Genomic DNA, 9,082 nt, shown 5'->3' on the forward strand with positions numbered 1-9,082 from the left:
TAGCTTTCAACTCGTATATGAAGCAGGTGATCATTGAGTGTTAATGATGAAATGGTCAATAATCTGCTTACTTTGACCTCTATCGCTTTGACTGAAATGTATCATCTCTTCCCCTGGGGCGGCAGGTAGCCTAGTGGTTAGAGTGTTGGACGAGTAACTGAAAGGTTGCAAGATTGAATCCCCGAGCTGACGAGGTAAAAATCCTTTGTTCTGAACAAGGCAGTTAACCCACTGTTCCTAGGCTGTCATTGAAAATAATAATTTCTTCTTAACTGACTTGCCTAGTAAAATAAGATCTTACACTGCACTCCACTGCAATGAAGACCAACAATTTTATCAGTGCAGCTCTACTGTAAAATGCCTGCTAAATGATGACAAGGGCTGAAGTCGGTTGGATTAGAGCAAGGTTCTCAAACTGGTCACATGCAGGATGAATTTGGCCCACGGGTGATTTTCTAACCAAGGCCCTTCTCCCCCAGTTGCTCAGTTTGGCCGGGTGGCCAGCTCTAGGAAGAGTCTTGGTGGTTCCAAACTTCTTCCATTTAAGAATGATAGAAGCCACTGTGCTCTTGGGGACCTTCAATGATGCAGACATTTTTTTGTACCCATCCCCAGATCTGTGCCTTGCCACAATCCTGTCTCGGAGCTCTACGGACAATTCCTTCGACCTCATGGCTTGGTTTGTGTGGGACCTTATATAGACAGGTGTGTGCCTTTCCAAATCATGTCCAATCAATTGAGTTTACCACAGGTAGACTCCAATCTAGTGTAGAAATATCTCAAGGATGATCATTGGAAACAGGACGCACCTGAGCTCAATTTCGAGTCTTATAGCAAAGGGTCTGAATACTTATGTAAATAAGCAATAAAAAAAAAATACATTTTCAAAGATTTCTTAACACCTGTTTCCATTGATCATCCTTGAGATGTTTCTAGATGAGTCCACATGTGGTCAATTCAATTGATTGGACATGATTTGGAAAGGTGCATTGTATTATAACAAGTCAAATAAAGATTTGTGTAAACTGGAACTGTGACTTCTTTCCCCAATGATTTCTTTAGGCTGAAGTATGTTTTCAGTTATCATTTATTCTATACCAAGGCTAGATGAGGCCGAATGACAACACCACCACACACAACTGCAACACAAGTAATTCATATCATTAGTACATGACTGCTATCAATTCAAATATGGATTTCTTGGCTGAAAGAAGGTTTTATTAAACCTTCAAAAAGGGACACACCTTCACAATAAAGGAAGTTTATCAAATAAAGTAAATGACATTAAAAGCAGTAACAGCCTCCCCTTCATTTGCTTAACTCGGGGAATGGGATGGAGAAATGGTTTACAATAGGCAGGGTGGGGCTCAACAGGCAGTGTGCATCCATGAGGGCACCCTATTACCTAGAACTTTTCCCTAAATAATGTACTACTTTTGACCAGAGCTCTATGAGCCCTGGGTAAAATTAGTGCACTATGTATGGGGAATAGGGTGCAATTTGGGACACATTCCATCTGTTGATGAAGCCACCTGAAATCAATGGCTGCATACCAATTGTCAATCTCTCTCCTCATGGATATCCCTCTCCCCATGGATATATCCCTCTCCTCAAGAATATCCCTCTCCTCATGGATATCCCTCTCTTCGTGGATATCCCTCTCCTCATGGTTATCCCTCTCCTCGTGGATATCCCTCTCCTCATGGATATCCCTCTCCTCATGGATATCCCTCTCCTCATGGATATCCCTCTCTTCATGGATATCCCTCTCTTCATGGATATCCCTCTCCTCATGGATATCCCTCTCCTCATGGATATCCCTCTCCTCATGGATATCCCTCTCTTCATGGATATCCCTCTCCTCATGGATATCCCTCTCCTCATGGATATCCCTCTCTTCATGGATATCCCTCTCCTCATGGATATCCCTCTCCTCATGGATATCCCTCTCCTCATGGATATCCAAGTATTGAATAGGTGTAAGAATTGGCTTGAGGTAAATCCCTAAGATGAGAAAAAAATGTGCAAGTCCACACTTTGGGAGAAGGACAATGTATATGCAGCCGATGTTAATAGTTACACACGATTGAGGGGCAAATAATTGACAAGTTGTTGCAGTAGTAGGTAAGACAATGGAGCCAGAGTACAGGTTTATTATGGATATTTCCAGAAAATTGCAGTAAACAGCGACACACTCAGGCAGGAAGCCAGGCACATCTTTTCAAAGAAAACACCATTTAATTATACCTCTATTTATATTTCTAATGTATTCCATACACAGGTGGTAACCAGATGGTCCCAATAATATAGGTAGGCTAGTAAACGATGTCCCCCTCTGCTATGTTCTATTGTGAACGGTCTGGGACTCATCGTTTGGGCCTACTACTCACAGATCTGAAGTAAAAGACGAAATTAGCTGCAATAGACTGGTCTCAAATAAACTTAAATCAAATTTTATTTGTCACATACACATGGTTAGCAGATGTTAATGCGAGTGTAGCGAAATGCTTGTGATTCTAGGTCCGACAATGCAGTAATTACCAATGAGTAATCTAACCTAACAATTCCACAACTGCTACCTTATACACACGTGTAAAGGGATAAAGAATATATACATAAAGATATATGAATGAGTGATGGTACAGAGCGGCATAGGCAAGATGCAGTGGATGGTATCGAGTACAGTATGTACATATGAGATGAGTAATGTAGGGTATGTAAACATAAAAGAGGCATAGTTTAAAGTGGCTAGTGACACATGTATTACATAAAGATGGCAAGATGCAGTAGATGGTATAGAGTACAGTATATACATATGAGATGAGTAATGTAGGGTATGTATACATTATATTAAGTGGAATTGTTTAAAGTTGCTAGTGATACATTTTTTACATCAATTTCCATCAATTTCCATTATTAAAGTGAGCTGGAGTTGAGTCAGTGTGCAGCAGCCACTCAATGTTGTCAGCAGCCACTCAATGTTAGTGATGGCTGTTTAACAGTCTGATGGCCTTGAAAGAGAAGCTGTTTTTCAGTCTCTCGGTCCCTGCTTTGATGCACCTGTACTGACCTTGCCTTCTGGATGATAGCGGGGTGAACAGGCAGTGGCTCGGGTGGTTGTTGTCCTTGATGATCTTTATGGTCTTTCTGTGACATTGGGTGGTGTAAGTGTCCTGGAGGGCAGGTAGTTTGCCCCCGGTGATGCGTTGTGCAGACCTCACTACCCTCTGGAGAGCCTTACGGTTGTGGGTGGAGCAGTTGCCGAACCAGGCGGTGATACAGCCCGACAGGATGCTCTCGATTGTGCATCTGTAGAAGTTTGTGAGTGCTTTTGGTGACAAGCCAAATTTCTTCAGCCTCCTGAGTTTGAAGAGGCGCTGCTGCGCCTTCTTCACAACGCTGTCTGTGTGGGTGGACCAATTCAGTTTGTCCGTGATGTGTACGCCGAGGAACTTAAAACTTACTACCCTCTCCACTATTGTCCCGTCGATGTGGATAGGGGGTTGCTCCCTCTGCTGTTTCCCGAAGTCCACGATCATCTCCTTTGTTTTGTTGACGTTGAGTGTGAGGTTATTTTCCTGACACCACACTCCGAGGGCCCTCACCTCCTTCCTGTAGGCCGTCTCGTTGTTGTTGGTAATCAAGCCTACCACTGTAGTGTCGTCCGCAAACTTGATGATTGAGTTGGAGGCGTGTATGGCCACGCAGCCGTGGGTGAACAGAGAGTACAGGAGAGGGCTCAGAATTCACCCTTGTGGGGCCCCAGTGTTGAGGATCAGCGGGGTGGAGATGTTGTTACCTACCCTCACCACCTGGGGGCGGCCCGTCAGGAAGTCCAGTACCCAGTTGCACAGGGCAGGGTCGAGCCTCAGGGTCTCGAGCTTGATGACGAGTTTGGAGGGTACTATGGTGTTAAATGCTGAGCTGTAGTCAATGAACAGCATTCTCACATAGGTATTCCTCTTGTCCAGATGGGTTAGGGCAGTGTGCAGTGTGGTTGTGATTGTGTCGTCTGTGGACCTATTGGGGCGGAAGCAAATTGGAGTGGGTCTAGGGTGTCAGGTAGGGTGGAGGTGATATGGTCCTAGACTAGTCTCTCAAAGCATTTCATGATGACGGAAGTGAGTGCTACGGGGTGGTAGTCGTTTAGCTCAGTTACCTTAGCTTTCTCGGGAACAGGAACAATGGTGGCCCTCTTGAAGCATATGGGAACAGCAGACTGGGATAAGGATTGATTGAATATGTCCATAAACACACCAGCCAGCTGGTCAGCGCATGCTCTGCGCAGCAAAAAAGAATTGTCCCTTTTTCAGGACCCTGTCTTTCAAATATAATTTGTAAAAATCCAAATAACTTCATAGATCTTCATAGTAAAGGGTTTAAACACTGTTCCCCATGCTTGTGCAATGACCCATAAACAATTAATGAACATGCACCTGTGAAACGGTCGTTAAGACACTAACAGCTTACAGACGGTAGGCAATTAAGGTCACAGTTATGAACACCTAGGACACTAAAGAGGCCTTTCTACTGACTCTGTAAAACACCAAAAGAAAGATTCCCAGGGTCCCTGCTCATCTGCGTGAACTTGACGTAGGCAGGACTGCAGATGTGGCCAGGGCAATAAATTGTAATGTCCGTACTGTGAGACGCCTAAGACAGCGCTACAGGGAGACAGGACGGACAGCTGATCGTCCTCGCAGTGGCAGACCACGTGTAACAACATCGGTACATCCGAACATCACACCTGCGGGACAGGTACGGGATGGCAACAACCACTGCCCGAGTTACACCAGGAACGCACAATCTCTCCATCAGTGCTCAGACTGTCCGCAATAGGCTGAGAGAGGCTGGACTGAGGGCTTGTAGGATCTCAATCCCATTGAGCACTTCTGGGACCTGTTGGATCGGAGGGTGAGGGCTAGGGCCATTCCCCCAGAAATGTCCGGAACTTGCAGGTGCCTTGGTGGAAGAGTGAGATTACATCTCACAGCAAGAACTAGCAAATCTGCTACAGTCCATGAGGAGGAGATGCACTGCAGTACTTAATGCAGCTGGTGGCCACACCAGATACTGACTGTTACTTTTGATTTTGACACCCCCTTGTTCAGGGACACATTATTCCACTTATGTTAGTCACATGTCTGTGGAACTAGTTCATGTTAATGTCTCAGTTGTTGAATCTTGTTATGTTCATACAAATATTTACACATGTTAAGTTTGCTGAAAATAAACCTATGTCACGCCCTGACCGTAGAGAGCCTTTTTTATGTCTCTTTTTGGTTTGGTCAGGGTGTGATTTGGGTGGGCATTCTATGTCCTTTATTTCTATGATTTGTGTTTCTATGTGTGGCCGGGTGTGGTTCTCAATCAGGGACAGCTGTCTATCGTTGTCTCTGATTGGGAATCATACTTAGGTAGCCCTTCTTCCCCTCCTTTCAGTGTGGGTAGTTAACTTTGTTTGTGGCACTTAGCCCTGTTAAGCTTCACGGTTGGTTTGTTATTTCTTGTTTTCTTGGCAACATTTTATTTAAATAAAAGAAAATGTACGCTTACCACGCTGCACCTTGGTCTACTTCCAACGACACCTGTGACAACGCAGTTGACAGTGAGAGGACGTTTCTTTTTATATTGAGTTCATGTTGTGTCAGAACAGTGACTGTTTTAGCAATGGAACCAAAATAATCTCTTTGCTCTCTCTCTCTTCACTTGTGTCAAACTCATTAAAACTGCAGACCTGGTAGCATAACAGTTCATGGTATATTAACAGCATACAACATATTCAATTAACTGACATTACACTTTTACCCACGGTTTGTCCAAACAGAATTACCCCAAGGTCACGCATCCAACAAGCCACACCTAGATCTTCTAATAGGCTGCCGCCACTACATTACCCCCTCCAAAGGGGTCAGTCGTCCCCAACAACCCCGAAATCCAACATAAAGTCCTGAAATATGCTAGGGGTCTTCGGTGATGAAATATCATTAAGTCTGGTTAAGAAGAATGTAACAATAGATGTGGAAATTGGCATTTAAATTGTAGAACCTGGGAAAGACCAATCACTTATACAGTTGAAGTCGGAAGTTTACATACACCTTAGTCAAATACATTTAAACTCAGTTTTTCATTCCTGACATTTAATCCTAGTAAAAATCCCCTGTTTTAGGTCAGTTCGGATCACCACTTTATTTTAGGAATGTGACATTTTAGATTAATACTAGAGAGAATGATTTATTTCAGCTTTTATTTATTTCATCACATTCCCAGTGGGTCAGGAGTTTACATACACTCAATTAGTATTTGGTAGCATTGCCTTTAAATTGTTTATCTTGGGTCAAACGTTCCGGGTAGCCTTTCACAACCTTCCCACAATAAGTTGGGTGAATTTTGGCGCATTCCTCTTGACAGAGCTGGTGTAACTGAGTCAGGTTTCTAGGCCTCCTTGCTCGCACACGCTTTTTCAGTTCTGCCCACACATTTTCTATGGGATTGAGGTCAGGGCTTTGTGATGGCCACTTCAATACATTGCCATTTTGCCACAACTTTAGAAGTATGCTTAGTGTCATTGTCCATTTGGAAGACCCATTTGCGACCAAGCCTTAACTTTCTGACTGATGTCTTGAGATGTTGCTTCAATATATCCATATAATTTCCCTCCTCACGAAGCCATCTATTTTGTGAAGTGAACCAGTCCCTCCTGCAGCAAAGCACCCCCACAACATGATGCTCATTCCCACCAGTCTGAGGTCCTGAGCACTCTGGAGCAGGTTTTCATCAAGGATCTCTCTCTACTTTGCGCCGTTCATCTTTCCCCCGATCCTGACTAGTCTCCCAGTCCCTGCCGCTGTAAAACTTCCCCACAGCATGATGTTGCCACCACTATGCTTCACCGTAGGGATGGTGCCAGGTTTCCTCCAGACGTGATGTTTGGCATTCTGGCCAAAGCGATCAATCTTGGTTTCATCAGACCAGAGAATCTTGTTTCTCATGGTCTTGAGTCCTTTAGGTGCCTTTTGGCAAACTCCAAGCGGGCTGTCATGTGCCTTTTACTGAGGAGTGGCTTCCGTCTGGCCACTTTACCACAGAGGCCTGATTGGTGGAGTGCTGCAGAGATGGTTGTCCTTCTGGGAGGAACTCTAGAGCTCTGTCGTGTTCTTGGTCACCTCCCTGACCAAGGCCCTTCTCCCCCAATTGCTCAGTTTGGCCAGGCGGCCAGCTGTAAGAAGAGTCTTGGTGATTCTTAACTTCTTCCATTTAAGAATGATGGAGGCCACTGTGTTCTTGGGGACCTTCAATGCTACAGACATTTCTTGATACCTTCTTCCCCAGATCTGTGCTTCGACAGTCCTGTCTCTGAGCTCTACGGACAATTCCTTCAACCTCATGGCTTTTTGCTCTGACATGCACTGTCAACTGTGGGACATTATATAGACAGGTGTGTGGCTTTCCAAATTTGTCATTATGGGGTATTGTGTGTAGATTGATGAGGACATTTTTTTATTTAATCCATTTTAGAATAAAGCTGTAACGTAACAAAATGTGGAAAAAGTAAAGGGGTCTGAATACTTTCCGAAGGCTCTGTATACAGCTAAAAACAACAATGCCATGTAAAAACAAGTTGACATTGAGGTTAAAGAAAGTGTGTTTTCTTAATTTACAAAATGTTTCTAACCGTTACTTTAGACAAAATCCATACGTAAATATTATTGTCATGTTTTTTGTAAGACAAATCTTAAAATTACAGAAAATCCTACAATTAACTCAATAAATTTAGTTTTATGTCATTTGCATGGTTGATCTCTTTTGTCAGGTCTCCATGAGGTGTGAGAGTTACCAGAGGACCCTGTGTATCCCCACTGTGCACATCCAATAATAAGCACCGAGCTCAGGTTTCTAGTAACAACATTTGAGGATTTAATATTTTGTGGTCGTCATCTTCAAAGTTGTTTCTGGGGGTCTCAAAAAGCAAAATGAGCATGACACGAGCTGAATGAAATATAAAAGTCTTTAAAAATGAAACGCTTGGCTTACGCTCGGTGCTCCATTGACATTTCACAGAAATACGCTTGTTTTTGCGAGAAATCTTCATAAAAGAACAGGAATTTCGAATACATATGAAAAGTGTATCCTAAAATATAACAATACTCTATATTGTTCATGTCCTGCGGATTCAAGAAGAAAGATGTCGAGTTCAATGGGAAAATGAGTCTGCCAGTAGCCTTAATTCTTGCACAGAACCCAGCCTAGCTGGCGGGATGCAATTTTCCAGATTTTTGATCACTTTTTGTCTCTGGCCTCCTTTGATTTAGTCACCATAATTCTGGCCATCCTACGAGGGTAAAAACTCCAATCACTTTTTGTCTCTGGCCTTCTTTGATTTAGTCACCATAATTCTGGCCATCCTACGAGGGTAAAAACTCCAATAACTTTTTGTCTCTGGCCTCCTTTGATTTAGTCACCATAATTCTGGCCATCCTACGAGGGTAAAAACTCCAATAACTTTTTGTCTCTGGCCTCCTTTGATTTAGTCACCATAATTCTGGCCATCCTACGAGGGTAAAAACTCCAATAACTTTTTGTCTCTGGCCTTCTTTGATTTAGTCACCATAATTCTGGCCATCCTACGAGGGTAAAAACTCCAATAACTTTTTGTCTCTGGCCTTCTTTGATTTAGTCACCATAATTCTGGCCATCCTACGAGGGTAAAAACTCCAATAACTTTTTGTCTCTGGCCTTCTTTGATTTAGTCACCATAATTCTGGCCATCCTACGAGGGTAAAAACTCCAATAACTTTTTGTCTCTGGCCTTCTTTGATTTAGTCACCATAATTCTGGCCATCCTACGAGGGTAAAAACTCCAATAACTTTTTGTCTCTGGCCTTCTTTGATTTAGTCACCATAATTCTGGCCATCCTACGAGGGTAAAAACTCCAATAACTTTTTGTCTCTGGCCTTCTTTGATTTAGTCACCATAATTCTGGCCATCCTACGAGGGTAAAAACTCCAATAACTTTTTGTCTCTGGCCTCCTTTGATTTAGTCACCATAATTCTGGCCATCCTACGAGGGTAAAAACTCCA

Source organism: Oncorhynchus mykiss, chromosome 20 (genome assembly GCF_013265735.2).
Source record: "Oncorhynchus mykiss isolate Arlee chromosome 20, USDA_OmykA_1.1, whole genome shotgun sequence".
NCBI classification, from domain to species: Eukaryota; Metazoa; Chordata; class Actinopteri; order Salmoniformes; family Salmonidae; genus Oncorhynchus; species Oncorhynchus mykiss.